Source organism: Prionailurus bengalensis, chromosome B1, assembly GCF_016509475.1.
Source record: "Prionailurus bengalensis isolate Pbe53 chromosome B1, Fcat_Pben_1.1_paternal_pri, whole genome shotgun sequence".
Lineage (NCBI taxonomy): Eukaryota > Metazoa > Chordata > Mammalia > Carnivora > Felidae > Prionailurus > Prionailurus bengalensis.
The window spans coordinates 162,213,603-162,233,332 of record NC_057344.1 but is presented as its reverse complement, the minus strand read 5'-3'; the positions used below and the strand labels follow the sequence as shown (position 1 = coordinate 162,233,332).

Below are 19,730 nucleotides of genomic sequence, written 5' to 3'. Positions count from 1 at the left end.
TGTTCCCTGTAAGGTTTTATTAGTCCCACTGCTGTTTCCTGATTCGTTTCCATTCAGGAAGCTTTGAAATAATGGTTAGCAGAGGGGCACATTGCAAAAATAAAAATTTTCACTCTTTTAACTTTTCCATCTACTTTAATCCCACTGCCCATCCTTCCTCCCTCTCCAGCTTCAGCTGGAGTCCTGCCATTCCTGTGATCAATCATGCACTGGAGGGAATCTTACTCGTTGTGGGGGTGGGAAGGTAGGGGCAGGGGGAACTCTGGGCCAGCATGACCGTTGAGTGTGATGTACTTTTGTGGTGCCCTCAAAAACAGAAGTGAGGAAACAGGCCATCATTTATCATGTGGCTTTGTAATGGATGCTGATAATGCAAAACAGCCAAGCAGCTCTTGAGGTCGCTCCCATAAAGTACTGAGTCAGCTGTTGGGGGCCAAGTCGGAAAGGGAGGTTCCCTGTGTGACTTGCCCTTCTGCCAGGGATCTCCCCACAGTCACAACTGCCCGCTTGCTGATGGAACCTGCCATTTGCCCTCGGAAGGCACACAGCCTCCTGTCTTATGCACATTGACAGTTTGGGACCGCTAGGGGGAGCTAAAGATTTCTCTCCTTTCTAGCCCCTCCCTCCTCTGCGCCCCATGCCCCGTCCACCCCAAGCCAAGCACACTATTGGATTCAGTAGCTAGAAGGTGGAGCTTTTGGCATGATGACGGCTGCTGGCCCTTGAACCAATCACGGTGACAGAGGAAATGTAGCATTCTGATTGACCAAGCCTAAGTCACCTGCCCACTATTGGTTGGAGGTGAGGCAACCTAAGCCATATGCACGCCACGGTGACGCATGATTCCAGCATGAGGGGAGAGGTCACTGTAGTGACCCCTGGAGTCAGATCTCCCATTTCTCTGCATTCCCATGCTTTTGCCCAAAGGCAGGCTCCATCGATATGAGTTTATGAGTTTACTGGCAAGAAAACCCTTGAATCCACAAATGAACACATGATAAAAGTCATGCAAAGGCAGAACTCCATGAAAGCATTTTATTTACTTATTTTTTTAAGAACCTTTTCTCCACCAGGTACCCACCTAAGAAGATGTCAAGCCAAGAAAATGGAATTACTAAAATGGACTGGTCCAGCCTCTCACACGCACTCAGCTACATTCTCTCCTTCTGACCTTTGCTGCTCTTCAAGGTCACAATGGCCGCCGTGTTCCTACCTCCAGTGCTTGTTTCTCAGTTATCTGACTTGCGGTAGCAACAGGACCAAGTTGATAACTTTCTTCTCCTTGAAACCTTTTCAGATAATGTCAATCCTCTGCTTAAAAAACAAAGTGTCCTCAGAGGAAAACCTAAGTTCTTATTATTACCTGTAGGTCTACCTACGTTATCTGCCTCTAAGTTATCTTGCTTACTATATCGTTGTTAATCTCACCCTTTTATACCCTGTACTCAAGCCACTCAGCCACCTTTGCACTTGTACTTCCCTCTTCCTACAAAGCTCTTCTTCCACACAGCTTTCTCCTTAATCTCTTTAAGTCTTTACTCAAAAGTCATCTTTTGGGGCATCTGGGTGGCTCAGGAAGTTAAGCATCTGACTTGGGTTCAGGTCATGATCTCACAATTCGTGAGTTTGAGTCCCACGTCAGGCTCTGAGCCTGCTTCAGATTCTGTGTCACCCTGTCTCTCTGCCCCTCCCCTGCTCCCCCTCTGTCTCTCTGCTTCTCAAAAAATAAACCATAAAAAAATTTAAAAACCAAAAACAAAAGTCATCTTCTTAGAGAGGTCTGCTCTGGAAACCCTGTCCAAAATTCAACACCTTCACTGTTCTTGTCCCCCTTCCATTCTTGTTCTTTTTTTCTCCCTTTCTCTCACTATCTATCTATCTATCACTATCTAACATTCATACATTATTTTTACTTATTTTGTCTTGTGCATTATGTCTTCTCCCACTAGATTGTTAGTTCCCTGAGGACAGAGCTACTTTTGTTGGTTTTTATCATTAATATCTTCTTAGGACCTACCACAATGCTTTTACATGAAAAAGGAAAGTAAGTAAAATAACATCACTGTACCATGAAGATTTGAGGCCCTTGAAACCATGCTGTATATTTGGGCTTGACTTTTAATTAAATTCCGTTCGGGGGCAGGATTGGTTTCCAAGTCTCCAGGCCCATCCTTGATCTAGAGGAAGCCAGGAAGGTTTTTTATTCCTGTCATTTACCAGTTCAAAAGTTCTCAATAGCTTCCCCACTGCCTTAGGGATCAAATTCATCCCTCTACCGGCTGTGCTTTTCCAAGGTTATCTCCTGTGTCAGCACTACATTTGTCTTCTGCAGCCAAACTGGTATATTCACCATTTCCCCAAATTGTCTTCCTCTATTGTTTCTCCTCCTTTTCTCTCATCTGAAACACCCTCCTTCTTTTCCATCCATCCATGCAGACCCACCCCATCCTTCAGGACCTCATTCCTTCTCTACCTGCTGACATCCAACTCATTTATTCAACTCACATGGTGCCTGCTTTATAGTCTTCCTTGAATACTCCAGATGGAATGAAATGCTCCTTATCTAGTAATTTTACGGTATTTTTTTTCCTAAGCTCACTTCAGCTAGTTTCACAGTACCGTGGTGAGGGAGTGAAGTAAGGGTCCACAGCAGTCTAGAGCATAAGTGCTTTGATTCAAATTCAGATCGTGCCACTAACTGGTTGTATGACCTTGGGCAAGTAAAAGAACCTCTCTGTGCCTCTGTTCTTTCTTTGTAAAATGAGCATAATAATTACCTATCTTACAGAGTGTTATGTGAGAAGCTTGAAGCTTGAAGATTAGTTTGAAGATTAAATGCACAAATATGTAAAAAAAAAAAAAAACCTTGGAATAGGGTCTCTACTGAGTGTTTGCTATTGTTGTGGTGGTTGTGGTGGTTAGCAATCCATTTTCAGTCCACTTGATTTTTGGGGGTTGGGGTGAAACGTAACAGCTGGATTTACTTCCAGTTCCTTAAAACATATACCTTAATTTTAGTAAGTAATGAAGCTGTCATTTTTTTCCTGCTCTTTCCAGTTTGAAGGTACAGGTGAATTAATTGCATTGTAGGGAATTCTTGGTACTATAAACAATTTCATTGATTTTTTTTTCCATGCATACACCATGTACAGCCACGATGCAAGTATGACATTGAGTTGAACTGATTTCATACTATATGGTGCTTTTATTTCTATTTTAAGATTTCAGCTTTCCTCGATTTCTCAGTGATAGCTTTTTTTATAATTTTGAATCCAGGATGCATTCATTTGTTTGAATCCATTTCTTGCTTTAACGTGGGAACACAAGATATTAGTTGTAGTCCACTACTGTCTACTTAATGAAATTGTTTTTGAAACCCTGCCCGTTAACCTTTAACCCTGCCGCCTGTGCATAGTTTCCGTATTCAAATAAATGATTAACTCACTTACCAGTGGTGTTTATGAGTTCTTGGCTTACCCCGAACCTGCCTGGTCTAGTTCAGAGACTGAGGAGGTTCCAGAATAATCTCCCCAGGCTTCTCCTGAGGCACATCTCTAGCTGCCCCATTTGTCTTCTTTTCCTTGTCATCCCCCATGCTATTCTCCCACCCCTCTTCTCTCCACCAGGAGGTACAATGCATCTGGTCCTCATTGTGGTGATCATTCAACTCTGCAGTCACGTTTATAGATGTTTAATCAGGTGTACAGGTGAAAAGATGAAAAGTGAAGGGTGCATCTTTCTAAATATTTATTCAAGAAACAAATCCAGCAGTATTCAATCCAACCTCTTGTCTTCTCCGGCGGCACTGTGTCAATAGCCTCTTGTACAACAGTGGCCTGAGATACTTGGTCCCAGAAGGTGAATCCTGGAACTACTGCTTAATACCCATGAAATTAATTCCTTTTTTCACACTGAATAGTGTCCTCGCTCTCAGCTCTGGATAAACAGGCTTGGAAGTGGTTTATAGGCCATGTTGTTTTCCTTCTGAAAAATGATCCTTAAAGTAACTTCAGAAAACAGAGGGGCAACTCCAGAGATTAAAAAAAAAAAAAAAAAAAAAAAAGGAGGCCATGATTGTGTTAAAAGCCTTTCAGTAGGCTATCGTGCTGTTTGCAGAAATTGTAAAATAATTTTCCACCGATTATTAATTTTAAAGTAATTTAGAGCAGTAGGACTTGGAAGGAAAGATGCCCAGGAGGATAGTACCTTCAGTCATTTTTCTAAAGGTAGTTAAGATAAAACAAAGTACCCTATAGTCTGACACAGGTCACTTTAGGATATAAAATACTAAGTATTTCACTCTTGAAAGGGACAGAGAGCTATCAAACAGTGGCATGAATGAGACAGGTTGTAATGGCTCATTTTCCTGGAAAATCGACAAGACTGGCCAAAGATAACGGTTCTTCCCTATTGCTTTGGAAATCCTCCAATACTTAAGTTTCACCTTTATCGTATCTCTGAGGTCCGAGGTCAGGGATTGTGAGTCAGCCTTCCCAAGTGTACTCAATGCCCTTGGTCCTAGACTAACAATGACAAAGGGAAGGAGCCACATAATTTAAGAATCCAGCTTGAAGAACCTGAATAGAGAATATGAGAACCACTGAAATTCATCTGAGAACGTTTAGAAGACTGGTTTTCTCAACGAGGCCAACCAAACCATGACCACAAGTGTTTTGGTGGACAGAGCCCTACCTTTTATCAACAAAATGGCTATACCATTTACAAAAGATTAGAGGAATCCACAGAAGTCCCCAAACCAAGAACTATTGAGAGGATGTAAAGTTCAATCAATCAGCACAGGGATAAATAAAAGAGGAATTTGAAATCGCAAGTCTCAAAGAGATGAATGAGATAGACAAGACCTTCATGATCCGAAAGAGAAACAGAGGCAGCAGTGATCACTGTCCGTGGTGCTCAGAAAAACGAAGTTGCATCAGACAAAACTGAACTATCAGAGGATTTGAATGCAGTTTCCAAGGTCCACATAAAAGGGGGAAGGAATCCATCTGTTTTGTTAAATGTTTTCCTGGAACTTCATCAAAGTGAAAGAGGATCCTGTTTAATTAGTCAGAGCCTGTCAGATATACACCTGAAAAGAAGCTAAAACCAACACTCATTAAAATGAAGGTAAGGTTCTTGGACCCCAGTGAAAAGCACTGGAAACTTTGCCAGAAGGTGGTACATTGGTGCTCTTTTGTGGGGGGGAAAAAGGTCCCTGGATGACAACCTGACATCAAAATCATAAAAGTACCAGTCAATTAAAATAAAGAAAGAAAGCCAGCTGTGTCAAATGTTTTTATATTATCTTCTAATCTTCTCAACAATATGTGAGGTTATTGAGGAAATGGAGGCTCAGAGAAGCGAAGCAGTTTTACCAGTTTTACCTAGTTAGTAAGTTTCTCCCCACAATTTAGATCTAAATTGAACGTTTCTAGAGTCCCTGTTTTTTTCATAACATGCTGCCTCCATATGGGGCAATAGCCTGTGTGGATGAAAGAGGAAGAAGACCAGCATAGTGCTTTGAAGAGAACATGAGGCCTTTTCTGTTACTGAATAGGAAGATGATCCCCGGGGGAACGAATGTTCCGGGGGTAAGCCATTCCGCATGTAGGTACTAATGAGATCACTTTGATATGTCAGCTTTTGCTGGCTCCAGAGCCCCATCAGCTGAACATCAGGGCATATCAACCTCAGCTGAACATCTACTTCTTCTCCATTAAGATTCTCTCCCCCTTTAGAATCTCCAGGAATCCCCAGGGTGTCATGGGCACTGCAGACTAACGCTATCCTTTAGTAATACCACTGCTATTCCTCAGGTCCCAGCAGCCTCAGGGCTCCATCAGCAGCACTGCTGTCTCTCAGCTGTCTTGCCTACACTGCAGGTTTCTGAGCTACTTCTCCACTTCTCCCTCCTCTGACTACCTTCTCTGAGCTCCAAACACCTTTCAGACATCCCAACAGGATGTCCTAGAGACATCTCAAACACAACACATCGGAAAGAGAAACTGTCTTCCCCAAAGATCTTCTTTGCCTCTCGTGGGCTGAATTTTGATGGATCAATAACAGCAGCACTCAGAATGACTCAAGCCAGAAACCTAGAATTGCCCAATGGTTTTTCCAACCAGATGCCAAGTATTATCAGTTCTACCTTCCTCACAACTGTCCTGTCATTCCTCTCTATTCCCTGAGGGGTGAATGGGTAAACCAAGTGCTCATGGGTGAGGCGACACCTACATTTCTACTCACCTTGTTCTGGGCCTCCTCATTTTCCTCCTCTTTACTGTCGTCTAGGTTTCTAGATTTCTTACTTCATGCAAAGTCCTTACTTTGGCATTTAAAGACTTTCATGATTTTCCCTCTGCTCATTTTTCCACCCAAAATTAAATCGTTGGCCCATTTCTACTTCCTTAAATCTACTGACTCCAGAACAGCATGGAGAGATGATACACGCTGGAGTTCAGATGTAGACAGTGAATAATAGGGTCACATTTTCCAAGAACAAGAAAGTTAGATTGTGCATACCTGATATGTCCAAGAAGAAACAAAGGATGGCTTGCTATTTGAAATGAGCAACAATATAGGGGATAGAAAATACTGAACTTCAACAACTTTCTTAATCGTATCTGTTCTCCTGTGTTCCATGTTCCAACTAATGAAAGAGTAATCAAAGCAAACAGCTTTGGAATGAAAATAACTTTATGAAGAATGTATGGACTGAATGTAATCTGTGTAAGAGGCATGAGTGAAAGAATACCAGTGGAGGTCAGAAACATGATTGATGGTTTGATAAAGACTCAATGAAGACTCAGAAAAAGATGAAAATAATTAACACTGAGAGATAAAAACAGCCTACTGCAGCATCTGAGAGAAATTTCTACTAACCGTAAGATGAATGGAAGTGTATTGGGAAAACAAAATGGTAGTCTGCCTGTGCATTCCCACATGAAACAGAGAAATCCTAGCAACCTGAGAGAAGGTAGCAAGACACTCACATTCCTTTCTCTTACACACAGACACAGAGTCATATTTAAGACTTACTTGGGGCGCCTGGGTGGCTCAGTCGGTTAAGCGTCCGACTTCGGCTCAGGTCATGTTCTCGCGGTCTGTGAGTTCGAGTCCCGCGTCGGGCTCTGTGATGACAGCTCAGAGCCTGGAGCCTGTTTCAGATTCTGTGTCTCCCTCTCTCTCTGACCCTTCCCCGTTCATGCTGTCTCTCCCTGTCTCAAAAATAAATGAATGTTAAAAAATAAATTAAAAAAGAAAAAAAGACTTACTTAAAACTTACTTTAAGTCATATTCTAGACGGACTTGTAGACTACTAACCTCTAAGACAACTCAATGTGTGTGTGTGTGTGTATGTTAAATGCATCCTTGTGCAGGTGGTTCTTTATAAGTAGAGCAGTAAGTAGAGGAATAAAGATGTTAGTGGAAAGCAAAAGAGTCCATGCTAAGAATTATGGTCTTTTTAATAAAAAGAAGAGGGGTAAGAAGGAAAACATTTTATAGCACTTAATATGCTAGACATTCATTCAAGTGCTTTTTATATAGTAATTAGTGTTTAGAACAACCCTTCATTAGTCAGAATAGCATAAGCTGTGTTGTGGCAAAAATAAAATAAATAACTCCAAAATCTCCATCTTTGGCACAGCAAAGTTTGTTTCTTGCTCACTCAAAGTTTGATTTGGGTAAGCAGAGACTCTCCTTCATCTGGGAACTCAAGGATTCAGGATCCCTCCATCTAGAGATACCCCTCAAGGGCACTGTGGTAGAGAAGGAGAAGGACGCAGAAGGCAAACTAGCTCTCGCCTGCTGCAGTCTTGAAATAACACGTGACCTTTCCACTCCCAGGCCATTAGCCATAACTAGTCACATGACCCCAATAATAGCAAGGGAGGCTGGGAAATGTTGAAGAGCCCATGGATATCCCACTGAGCACTCTTTTACTTACAAGCCTTATATGAAAGGTAATAGCACAATCCCCATGATTTTTACAGATGATGGGACACTGACAAACAAGTAAAAGCAATTTATCCAAATTCACGGTTAGTAAGTGGTAGACCTAATACTTTCACCAGACAATATGATTCCAGAATCCGTGCTTCTAAAAACTATATTCTAATGCCTTTCAGAAGTAATAGAAATTTCATAAATGGTTTACATAAGTGAAACAAACTGTGGATGGAGATAGGAAATCTTCTCTTAGAATCCCAGAGCCAGGTTATATGAGCACCATCTGGACACTGGGAATTAGGCCTAAAATGTACAATCACTTTTTTGTAGACCTGCGAAAGGACTCAACCAGAAGGCTGGTGTTCAGCAAGGACAATCAAAGGAAATCCCTGCATCCTGCTAATAGGCAAACACATAGTCTGGAGACATTTGTCTTACTGAGGATGAGCAGCATGAAAAAAATCAACTCAAGACATAGGAGAAAAGTATTGAAAATCCAAGATCAAGGGAACAGGAGATTAACAGTACAGGAGTCTATTATCTAGAGCAGGGGTGAACAAACTTTTTTGTAAAGGTCCAGATGGAAATTTTTCTTTAGGTTTTGTAGACCATACTGTTTCTGTGACAATTACTCAACTCTGCAAAAAGGCACAAAAGCAGCCACAGACAATACATATGTGAAAGGGGTGTGGCTGTGTCCCAATAAAATTCTGCTTACGAAAACAGACTGAGGACAAGATTTGGCCCATGGACTGTAGTTTGCCAACCCCTGCTCTAAAAGAAAAGGAAATTAAGAAATATAAATGATCAATAAACATTTGAAAAATATTCAGTTTACTAGGAATCCAAGAATTACGAATCTAAACAGTGATGTAATCGTTTATCAACAAACAACTGACAAACATTTCTTAAGAGGTTATTGTTAGAAGAGGTTCAATGGGATGATTTTATATACTTCAGATAAGAGTGTGAATAGGTGAAATTTAGCTTGAAATTAATCTGTAGGAAATTATGTATATATGTGTATAATCTATACATACATATTCTGCTCAGTAAAATAAGTTAGAGAAAGACAATATTTTATGATATCATTTACATGTGGAATTAAAAAGCCAAACTCAAACAGAAAGTAGAGGGGCACCAGTCGCTTAAGGGTCCAATTCTTGATTTCAGTTCAGGTCATAAACTCACAATTTCATGAGATTGAGCCCGATGTCCGGCTCCATGCTGGCAGCTTGGGGCCTGCTTGGGATTCTCTCTCTCTCCCTCTCTCTCTGCCCCTCCCCTGCTCATGTGTGCACCCTCTTTCTCTCTTCTCTCAAAATGAATAGATAAACTTAAAAAAAAAAAAAGAAATAGAAAATAGAATGGTAGCTGCCAGGAGCTGAGGATTGGGGTAAATGGAAAAACGTTGGTCATAGGGTACAAACTTCCAGTTATAAGATGAATAAGTTCTGGGGGTCTAACGACTAGTATATTAACAACAGACTTTGTATACTTAATAAGAAGGTAGAACTTAAATATTTTCACCAAAACTTTTGTATAAAAAACGATAATTATGTGAGGTGATAGATGTGCTAACTTACGTTGTTTTGGTAATCACTTTGCAATATATATGTGTATCAAGTTATCACATTATATATCCTAATCTTACACAAGATTATACGTGTGTGTATTATTATATATATCTCAAGCTGGGAAAATATATACACACACTTATATGTCTAATTTTGTAAATATATATATTTAAGACTGTGTAAGATAAAGTCGAACACAAACCATAAAATGTTAATAGTAAGTTAGGATGTAGTATATCTTTGTTTTTCTGTATCTTTGAGTTTTTCTACATAAACATTTCATAATCAGAAAAAAATAATTTATGAAATACAATAGAATATTGTGTTCTTGCTGAGTCAGACTTGATTTGGGCTTTTGAATCAGACTTGAATGAATTCTCAACTAGATACTAGCTGGTGATCTTAGCCAAATTATTTTATACCCCTGATCTTTAATTTTCTCATTAAAAAAGTAGACATAATCACATTTACTTCTTATGATTTTTTCAAGGATTAAATGAGTTTATATATATGAATACATATGTATATATAGTACATAGCATATTAGAATCTCAATACATATTGGTTACACTTTTAGAAAGACATACAATGGTCATTGTAAAAGCTTTGAAAGTTGAGGAGAGAGACAGTTAAAGCGAACTTATGCATGTGTTGGGAGGGAGAAGAGAAGGGGAGAGAGACGGAGAGCTAGAGAGAAGGAGACAGAGGGGAGAGAGGTTGGGAAGAGAAAGAGAAAGAGAAAATGAAAGAAGGAGGGAGATTGACATTGTTGCAGAGATATTTCTGTGAATGGTGGATTATGGATGCTTTTCTTAGCCAGGATTCATGTCACTGTAAAACAGTTTTAGTCAGAAGTTGAGAGACAGAACTGGGATATGGGGGAAAAAAACACTGGTTTCTTTTCTGAACACAGAAGCTTAAAGAAAAACCTTCTTTAAAGAAATGTTTATTTATTTATTTTGAGAGGGAAGAGAGAGCGTGCACACCCACAAGTAGCAGAGGGCAGAGAGAGAGGGAGAGAAAGAATGCCAAGCAGGCTTGGCAGGGCTCGAACTGGCAAACTGTGAGATCATGACCTGAGCCGAAATAAAGAGTCAGACGCTTAAACAGTCAGCCCCCCAGGCACCCTAAAAAAACCCTTCTTTTATATCATTATTTTTTTAATGTTTATTTATTTTTGAGACAGAGAGAGACCGAGCACGAGCAGGGGAGGGGCAGAGAGAGAGGGAGACATAGTTTCTGAAACAGGCTCCAGGCTCTGAGCTGTTGGCACAGAGCCCAACACATGAGCCCACAAATGGTGAGATCAGACCTGATCTGCGGTTTCCTTAGAGCCCCACGTGGCAGCAAACTCCTCGACATAGCACAGAACTGCAGTAGAAACATTTCGGGAAGTAAAGGGGGATGGAGGAGAGAAGAGAAGAAACAAATACCAAGGAGATGAAGTGAAAAAAGGACTTAGCTCTCACAGTGGGTCTTCAGAGAAGAGGGATCCTCCACACTGCTGCCGGGAAGGTCACCAGGGAATCTCCAATAGGCAACAGAACCCCCTCACAAGCCACCAGAGAGGTGAGGCACCAAACACTTGGGCAAAGAGTTCCTCAAACATCCCTTGCTCTTCTCACCTCCGAGTACCACTGCATAACATGTATCTCCACACCAGAAGCATTTTCCAAATGCTCCTTCTCTCGTCTCTTCCTCACCTTCCCACCCCCGCTTTATATCCCACTGAACACACAGGGGCACGTGCACACATGGGCACACGTGTCAGCCCCTTTGGTCGACTCCTTATTCACACCTTTATCTCTGAGCATGGACGTTCCTATCTCTGGCCTCCCCAGAGGGTAGGCTGTGGCTTCTAGAATCTTACATAAAAGCTGTGTGGCACTGCCCATGTGCTGGTCTGTCTCATGTAGTGAACCGTGGTGAGCAATTTGAGGACAGAGGTGCTGTCTCGTGGCCGTCGTTCCTAGGCTCACATTGTTCCTAGGCATCGGCACACAAATGTGGCTGGGCTCTTCTTATCGTCACTCTTCGCCACCACCCCCAGCAGAGCTCCTTGAGTGTAGGACCCAACTTCAGGCACACGAGACAAAGTGATCTCAAGAATGCTGGAGTGAGAAGCGAAGAGGCACTACAGGCGACAGAGACCTGTTCACAATGGGGGATGATGGACCTGGGCTGCAGCAACAGACAGGACCAGGGCTGCAAAACAATGGCATAATTTCAACTTCTCTCACCTTCTGAAGGTCTTCCCCTTTATTTGCTATTTCTTGCGATATTGCATAGTGTTTGCCAAAGACTGGGCAGAGGTGAGTGGAGGGAATCAGTCTACCAGCTTCCAGGTGGACTTGTCACTCTTACTCTCCATAAAAACTTAAACCTAAATATGTAGTCTCTCTCTTCTTGGCAATCAGTTAACAACCTATTCTTGGTAAAACCTCAGACATGATGCCCTTGTTAGTAAGTAAATCAGAATGGCATGCCTTACTTTACTTATTGAGCACTTACTCTAAGCCATGCCCCATGCTAGGTGCTTTATATATGTTTCACTTAGTCCTCACAAGAAACCTTTGAGGTGAACACTATTGTCCAGTTTTGCCCATGAAGAAGTTATTGAAGGTTGAGTCATTTGCCCAAGGCCATATCTTTAAAAAGTGTTAGAGTGAGGATTTGATACATGTCTTTCTGTCCTGTCCAAACTGTATTGCCAAGCATTATGGATATAAAGCTCTCATTAGCGATCATTCAGCAAAAGTTTAGGGAGGGAAGACCCCAATATCAAATTCTATGTTCAACTATAATGGTAAGTGACTTATCTAAAAGACCAGGGATTGGGTTAGACTACTGATAAGTATGCAGCCTTTAAGAGACTTAGGCTGTAGTGGTAGCAATCAGACCTCAAAAGCGTGTTGGAAGTTGACCCCAATTAACACCACTGGGCATACTCAGTTTAGCTGTAATATCATGTAACTTCTACAACATCCTTAAAACTCCAGGTTCTGTTTTCCAGGGTCACTGATGACAGTTTTGTTTTCAGAACAAACAGCTAGAGTGGGATAAGGATTCCCAGTGGGTATTTAGTCTCTAGCAATGTCTATGACCCACACTTTAAGCCCTAGAAATAAACACAGTCCACTTGCCAAAAGGTCTGTCCATCATGTTGGTTCAGACAAAGATAAACCCAATTAGGTATAATGAAGAAAGTGAAGAAAATTGCTGAGTAGAGGAAAACTCCACACCATTAAAAAGACAGCAAGACAAATCTACTTTTCTAAGGGTTTAAGAATGCCAGGGTAACTGGATTAACTCTGACATCCGTGCTCAGATTTGAACCTTTGGTGGAAGAAAAGCTTATAGCTTAATTTTGCAAGACCCAGCATGGAAACTTTGTTGGCCAGTAGGGAGAGGGGGTATGAGAAAATTGGATTAGAACTCCTGATAGAAGGGCTTGAACAATCAAGAGGAAAGTGCAATTATAAGCAGTTGTACCAGACAAGTCTTTCCTCGGTGTGATGTTTCAATTCCAGAAAAGATCACAAGTGGATAACCAAACCATTACTGATTTGTTCCATCTAGCAAGTGGCTAAACTTGAACTGCAACAGCTTTTGTACTGGTAACTGTAAAGAATAAATCTTTTTCGGGGTGCCTGGGTGGCTCAGTTGGTTGAGCGTTCGACTTCAGGTCATGATCTCACGGTCTGTGGGTTCGAGCCCCGCGTCGGGCTCTGCGCTGACAGCTCAGAGCCTGGAGCCTGCTTTGGATTCTGTGTCTCCCTCTCCCTCTGCCCCTCCCCCACTCATGCTCTGTCTCTCTCTCTCTCTCTCTCTCTCTCTCTGTCAAAAATAAATAAACATTAAAAATTTTTTTTCAAAAAAGAATAAATCTTTTTCAAAGGCAGTAGTTTTAAGTTATTATTTCCCTCCCTTTTTTAGAGAAAAATTAGCAGCCAGCTCCTAAAAGACTGTTCCACCTTTACTTGTTATTGATGTTCCTACCTCTATCTTACCACCCATTTCAACCAGCAACCACTTTCCCTTTTCCTACCCCAAAGCTCTACATGAGCTGCTCTCAGTGGTGATGCCCCTCCCAATGTTCTCGTAATCCCTATCATTTAACTCACCGCAATATATTATAATTATTTATATGTCTTCCCATATGAGAACGTAAGCTTTTCATCTTATTCATTTTTGTATGTCAGTACCTAGCACAGTGTCGTGCCCAAGGAAAATTCTCAGGAAAGGCTTACTGAACGAATTCACAAATGGGTGGATGGATGTATTGATAAATGAGTAAATTCTTGACTTGATCCCCTGAAGGCCTGCTCTAAGAAGATATTCCTGGATGATCTTTCAGAACGTTCCAGCTCCTTCTGTGTCCTTCTGATGAGTTACTTAACATCATTGAGATTTAGTTTTCCTATTTATAAATGAAAGCAGTGCTACCCACTTCATTAGGTTTTTGAAGTTCCAAATAAGTAACTTAGGCTGGGTGCTTATCCATGAACCAGACACTGTTCCCTATCATTCTCTCTATATTTAGTCTGTCTTCTATGGCACAAGTTGTCCAGGGTTGCACTGGGACAGTAGCAACCTTGCTATAATAAGGTACAATGATAACTTGGCCCCAAAAGCTAAGGTATTTGTGTCTGATGTGTTCAGAAGATTTTTTATTGAGGCAGGAGGAGAACTTTATCAATTCCTCAATTCAGCTTACTTTATAATAGAAACTTTGTGAATTAGAGTATTTAAGAATACTGTCCAAACTTCCACTTCCCACAGTATTAGGGAATAAATATCATGAAGAATCCCCCTGGTTTACAATGCCTAAAAATGCTGGATAAAAAATGTAAAATGCTTAAATGAGCTGTCAGGAAAAATAATGGAAATCATCGAAGCTAAAAATACAAGAAAGCACAAGTTTTCAGAGGTAACCACTGGAAGCAATGGGACCCTGAAGACATTTACTTATTCCTGGTGACCTAGAGTCTTTATTTTAATATAAACCAAGCAGGAGTAAAGATGCAATCCCTAGGCTCTCAACAGGGTGAAGAGAGGAAAAAAAATCCCTAAATAGGCCAGGACCCAGAAGGTGACATTTTTAATGCAAGGGTAAACCAAAAGAAGAAAGTCTTTCCCACAAAGGAAAATAGTAAAGAAGTATTTTCGTCTCAATCTTGATTCTGTGTAGAGTCTAAAATTCCTATTCACAAATGGTTCTCATGAGGGTTTAGAATGAGAATCTAGAATTCACACTACATATGTGGTCCCCAAATACCTAACTTAAAATTTAATTTAAAGTAATTCAAGATTACTAATGCTTTCCCAGGTATATACACACACCTTAAACTGAAGCCTCAAGTATTTTCCCCAGGTAATTATAAATGCGTTGAAATATAAAAATATAAAATACAAGAGGAAACAAGTCATTTAAATGAGAATAAGTAGAAATAACGAATGACAGGATATAGCTACAAAAAATGACTGATGCTGGAATTATCAATTAAGAAATATAAAATAAGTAAGTTTGATACACTTATTTTTTAAAAAGAATATTTGAAGTATCACAAGGTATGAAAACGATGAAATATGATCAGATAGCTTTGATAAAAGAACCAAATAGAACTTCCACATGAAAAAAAAAAAGCACATAATGAATGAAATGAAAAACTCAGTAGACAAATATAGCATTAGATACAATGGAAGAGAGAATTAATGAACTGGAAGAAAGAATTGGAGAGTTACTCAATGAGCAGAAGAGTGAAAGCAAAATTGAAAAAAAATTAACTGGAAGTTAAACCATGGAGAGGGGAGGGTAACAGTGGACATCTGAACACTGCTGTTGCCCATGGCTCTGGTGTTTCACTGAGAAGCTCCTGATCAGAGGTGCCATTGGGCAGTCGTTATAATTTGAAAAGAACAGATTGTGAAATACACAGGCCACTACACAAGTTGTTTTAGATGTTTCCAACACACGAATAACATGTTTGGAAATGGACTCACTTGCCTCTGAAGGCTCTAGGTTCTTGACATATACAGCTGGGTTCTGACTGATTGATCTTGGAAACTTAAATGAAAATAAGATGAATAATGGAATATTTTATTCTCTAGAACATACGGATTTAAAGGGCACCCAAAAGAGACCTAAATTAGATCTGGAACTTCAAATGAAAACATGGGTGTTCATTTCAATACCTATACCTCCAGAAAGTAGACCACATCTTTGCCAAAAAATTCTTTGAAGATTTGCCAAGAGCCTTAGACATTCTTGTTGATACAATAAAAAAAAAAAAAAGTACATTTGGAGAAACAGAGATTGAACTTAAGTATGGAAGGACGTGAAAGCAAATTTATAAGAACTTGTTTTTTTATTATCTACATGTCACAACTTATCAAAATACTGCACTTGGATGGGCAATTTGGGGACCAATGGAAAATATCAAACCTAAAAATCATAAAGACAGTGAACTATGTAACCACATATTATAAAGGGCCAAGAATAGTCCTTGCTGTAACTGGAGGATTTTCCTATGATGAACAGCTTGAGTTAGCAAAGTCTCATTTTGGTGACTTTTTGTCTACACACAAAGGAGAAATACAAAGTCTGCCTACTTGCAAATTCATAGGAAGTAAGAATTGAATGAGGAACAATAAGATTGGCTTTGGCACATCTTGCAAGAGCTGTTTCTGAAGCTGTTGGTTGGGCACATCCAGATACAATCTCTTTCATAGTTGTAAATACGCTGATTGGCAACTAAGACTTGCCATTGCAGAGAAGGAATAAATTTCTCTGGCCAGCCAGCCAAGTTCATCTGTCATGGCAAATTCTGCCATAGCTTCCAGTCTTTCCATACTTCCTACACAGATATAGGATTGTGGGGCATCTATGTGAGTTGTGAATCAGCCATTGTTACAGACATGTTATGTATTGTTCAAAAAGAATTAGATGTGACTGTGTATACATATCGCTGAAAGTAAAATTGCACAAGCCAAAATTGTTCTAAAAACAAACATGTTGTTGCAAATCTAATGTTCAAGTCCAATTTGTAAAGATATTGGTAGGTAAATGTTATGCTATAATGGAAGAATTCCCATCCCTGAGCTTGAAGTTGGACCCAATGCAAAGGTATACCAAAAGAAAATCTGGACTCAATGCTGCAGATGCTGAGAAAGTTCAAGAAGTGTGCACCAAATACATTTAGGGTAAGAGCCCAACTATTGCTGCCGTTGGTTCCATTGTGCAAGATTTTAACTGGATTTGCAGTAACATATGCTGGTTTGTGATTAAAATGCTCTTAATCAAAAATATTTGATTACATTTACTTATAAGACTAACATAAATCTGAAATTTTTAGGCTATTAAACTTTAAAGAAAAAATTAAAATGGACATGTATATTCAAGAAAGAAGACATGGAGACTATAATTAAGATATCTAACATTATCGAATCAAAGTACAAGAAATAAATAATAGAGAAAATGTAGAAGAAGGCAGTACTCAAAGAGATGTTGACTAAGAATTTTTATGAATTTACAAAAGACAGAAAACCTCAGGTGAATCAATGAATCCCATGTAAAATGAATAAAAAGAAATAAAAGTTTCTTATATTTCTTATATAAAAATAAACTTATATTTACATTGTAATGATACTACAGAGCATCAAAGGAAGAAAGGAAGGAAGGAAGGAAGGAAGGAAGGAAGGAAGGAAGGGAAGGGAAAGGAAAGAAAGGAAAGGAAAGAGAAGAGAGAGAGATGGAGGAAAAGGAAGGAAAAAGAATAAAAGAAAATGAAAAAGAAAGAAAAAGAAAGAAAATCTTAAAAGCAGCTGGCAAAGGAACAAGTTAGATTGACATCTGATTTCCAAACAGGTACAATGAAAAATCTGAACATAATGGAATTTTTTAAGCAGAAAGGAAATAACCATCAAGAATGATATTACCATAGAAATTGTCCATCAATAACAAGAATAAAATCAAGACATTTTCAGAAAATAAAAATTGAAAGACCTTTTCAAAAGGAATTTCTAGGAGATGTACACAAGAAAGAATAATGAGCCCCAGGGAAGTCTGAGATGCAAGAAGAAATGCTGAGACAAGAAAATGTTAAATAAGTGGGTAAATCTAAAACAACATTGAAATTTGAGAGGTTAATGACTAGAAGAAGTAAAGTATTGGATAATTATAGTAAATACTCTTAAGTTGGGAAAGGTTAATCCAAATTAAAGCATTTTAGGTTGTTTATATCATGTGAGAAAGGAATAGATGAATGAATGAAATTTAGACTTGCTAAATTAAAATCCATTCTATAATTTCTAGGGAATCATTTAAAAATAAAAATAGAGATATAATTTCCAATTATTTAAGGGAAAATTAAATGAGGAAAAAAAACTAAATCCAAAATAACATGATAAAAAAGAAAGGACATATAAACAGGTAAAGAGAAAACCCAATATAAGTGGCAAAATAAATTCAAATATACCAGTAATCATAATAAAGGTAAATGCATAAATTCTTTAATTAAAAGTCAAAGACTGTCAGACTGGATAAAGAAACAAATCCACCTATATGCTATTTACAAGACACCCAACTAAAAGTTAGGGACTCAGGAGCACCTGGGTGGCTCAGTCAGTTAAGCATCTGACTCTTGACTTTGGCTCAGGTCATGATCTCATGGTTTGTGAGATCAAGCTCTGCATCAGAGCCTGCTTGGGATCTTCTCTCTCTGTCCCTCCCCTACTTGCATGCACTTTCTCTCTCAAAATAAATAAATAAACGTTTTTAAAAAATAAAAATTAGGGACACAAAAAGGTTCAAAGTAAAAGAATGGAAGAACATTGTCATGAAAATATTAAATAAAAGCTAAGTCAACATCAGATAAAATCAACGTTGAGGCACAAAACAATATTAAAGACAAAGAGTTACTACATAATTTTTTTTAAAATTAAATTTATTAGCAAGGTGTAGTAACTATTAAATTAACAAACCTATCAGCCCAATGAGAAATTTTAATATATCTTTCTCTGTAAGTGGGAGACCAGATAGACCAAAGAACCAGTAAAAATATGAACTTGAGCAATATCATTAACAATCTTGACCTAATGGACATCTATAGAACAATACATATAAATTTTGGAAAATTTACATTGTTTTCAAATATACACAGAATACATATGAAAATTGGCCATGTGGAAGACCATAAAATAAATCTCAATAAATTTCAAGGAATCAGAATTTATATAAAACAGTTATCTGAATAAAATATAATTATGTCACAAACTAAGAACACAAACCTCTTTTGGTTTTGAAATTTAAAAACATTCTCCTAAATAACTTTAGTCAAAAACATTATAAGGAAAAATGTTAAATACTTATAATGACAAGATAATGAAACTTGTGTGAGATAGTCACAGCAAAACTTAGAGGGAAATTTAGAAACTTAAATGCTTTTCTAAAATAGAAAGACTGAAAAGTTAACTAGCTAAGCACATAACCTAGGAACATGGTAATAGAAAAACATAAAATATGTAAAGTGGAAAGCAAGACGTAGTAACTGTACAAGCTTAAGTTAATTAAATAAAAAAGAGAATATTATCAAAGCAAAAGTTGACTCTTTCAAAACACTAACGAATCAACAAACCTCTGACTAAACTGAGAAGAGAAAAAAAAAGACTTAATTAACGATGTTTAAAATAACTAAGTGAATGTAATTACTAATGCAGAATAGATTGGCAGGTTAACAGTGAATATCAATAACAAGTAAATCTGAAAACATAGATAACAAGAACAAATTTAAAGGAAAAAAAGAAAATAACTCCAGAAGATATAGATAACTTAAGTAATCCTACATTTATTAAAGAAATAAAATCAATAATTTTAAATCTCTTCACAAAGTAAAAATTAGTCCTTGAACATTTTACTTGAGCGTTCTACAAACATTCAAAGAACAGATAATGGCCATCTTGCACAGACTCAGAGAACAAGAAAGAAAGAAAAACTACTCACATCATTTCATGAAACTATTATAATCTGATACCAAAACCAGACAAAGATAGTGTAACACTATCTTTGTATAAGATAGTATAAGGAAATAAATCTTAGAAATTAAAAGTAAGAGAGCAGAAATAAAAAATTAATGAAACATCTGAAAATAAAATTGAGAAAAATATTTCAAAAGACACAAAGTTATAAAATATGAGAGAGACGAT

At 38.5% G+C, this 19,730-nt stretch overlaps 1 pseudogene; it reads left to right on the top strand.

Annotated features, from left to right (window-relative positions):
* Nucleotides 1-16,840, top strand: part of LOC122469375 — a 69,338-nt pseudogene extending 52,498 nt beyond the window's left edge.
* Nucleotides 16,841-19,730: the final 2,890 nt, after the last annotated feature.